The sequence below is a fragment of the Chanos chanos genome, chromosome 16, assembly GCF_902362185.1.
Source record: "Chanos chanos chromosome 16, fChaCha1.1, whole genome shotgun sequence".
Lineage (NCBI taxonomy): Eukaryota > Metazoa > Chordata > Actinopteri > Gonorynchiformes > Chanidae > Chanos > Chanos chanos.
In genome coordinates, this window is record NC_044510.1 from 1,790,088 (window position 1) to 1,792,587 (window position 2,500).

Genomic DNA, 2,500 nt, shown 5'->3' on the forward strand with positions numbered 1-2,500 from the left:
GACTGGTCCCTACCCTTATCCACACAGTTATATACACACACAGACTGGTCCCTACCCTTATCCACACAGTTATATACACACACAGACTGGTTCTCACCCTTATCCACACAGTTATATACACACACAGACTGGTCCCTACCCTTATCCACACAGTTATATACACACACAGACTGGTCCCTACCCTTATCCACACAGTTATATACACACACAGACTGGTTCTCACCCTTATCCACACAGTTATATACACACACAGACTGGTCCCTACCCTTATCCACACAGTTATATACACACACAGACTGGTCCCCTACCCTTATCCACACAGTTATATACACACACAGACTGGTCCCTACCCTTATCCACACAGTTATATACACACACAGACTGGTCCCTACCCTTATCCACACAGTTATATACACACACAGACTGGTTCTCACCCTTATCCACACAGTTATATACACACACAGACTGGTCCCTACCCTTATCCACACAGTTATATACACACACAGACTGGTCCCTACCCTTATCCACACAGTTATATACACACACAGACTGGTTCTCACCCTTATCCACACAGTTATATACACACACAGACTGGTCCCTACCCTTATCCACACAGTTATATACACACACAGACTGGTCCCTACCCTTATCCACACAGTTATATACACACACAGACTGGTCCCTACCCTTATCCACACAGTTATATACACACACAGACTGGTTCTCACCCTTATCCACACAGTTATATACACACACAGACTGGTCCCTACCCTTATCCACACAGTTATATACACACACAGACTGGTCCCTACCCTTATCCACACAGTTATATACACACACAGACTGGTCCCTACCCTTATCCACACAGTTATATACACACACAGACTGGTTCTCACCCTTATCCACACAGTTATATACACACACAGACTGGTTCTCACCCTTATCCACACAGTTATATACACACACAGACTGGTCCCTACCCTTATCCACACAGTTATATACACACACAGACTGGTCCCTACCCTTATCCACACAGTTATATACACACACAGACTGGTCCCTACCCTTATCCACACAGTTGTATACACACACAGACTGGTCCCTACCCTTATCCACACAGTTATATACACACACAGACTGGTCCCTACCCTTATCCACACAGTTATATACACACACAGACTGGTCCCTACCCTTATCCACACAGTTATATACACACACAGACTGGTTCTCACCCTTATCCACACAGTTATATACACACAGACTGGTCCCTACCCTTATCCACACAGTTATATACACACACAGACTGGTTCTCACCCTTATCCACACAGTTATATACACACACAGACTGGTCCCTACCCTTATCCACACAGTTATATACACACACAGACTGGTCCCCTACCCTTATCCACACAGTTATATACACACACAGACTGGTCCCTACCCTTATCCACACAGTTATATACACACACAGACTGGTCCCTACCCTTATCCACACAGTTATATACACACACAGACTGGTTCTCACCCTTATCCACACAGTTATATACACACACAGACTGGTCCCTACCCTTATCCACACAGTTATATACACACACAGACTGGTCCCTACCCTTATCCACACAGTTATATACACACACAGACTGGTCCCTACCCTTATCCACACAGTTATATACACACACAGACTGGTCCCTACCCTTATCCACACAGTTATATACACACACAGACTGGTCCCTACCCTTATCCACACAGTTATATACACACACAGACTGGTCCCTACCCTTATCCACACAGTTATATACACACACAGACTGGTCCCTACCCTTATCCACACAGTTATATACACACACAGACTGGTTCTCACCCTTATCCACACAGTTATATACACACAGACTGGTCCCTACCCTTATCCACACAGTTATATACACACACAGACTGGTTCTCACCCTTATCCACACAGTTATATACACACAGACTGGTTCTCACCCTTATCCACACAATTATATACACACAGACTGGTTCTCACCCTTATCCACACAGTTATATACACACAGACTGGTTCTCACCCTTATCACCCATGTTGTATACAAACACAAGGGCCACTACCCATATCCACTGAGTACCAAAGTACTGTCGCATAGAAAGTATCAAAGTGCCAGCACATACAAAGTTCCAAAGTGCCGTCATGTACAAAGTTACAAAGCACTGTCTCATACAAAGTTAGAAAGAACTGTGTCTTTGCATATTCAGTGTTGGCAATCTTCTGACATGCAGGCAAAAGGATGTCTGTCTGTCTGTCTCATCATCCTGTTTCTTGCACATTCTACACTTTGGGTTGTTGGTGACCTTCAGTGTTCTTGCTCTATGGCACTTGGTTGTCGGTGCCTGCTCTTGTGCCGTGGTGATGGGAGGTTCCGTCAATGCCTCGAGACCAGCTCCTCTCATCCATCTGCATGCCTCCTCCACAGTTGGAAGTTACTTTTGGAAGTTTGTTCCTCTACCT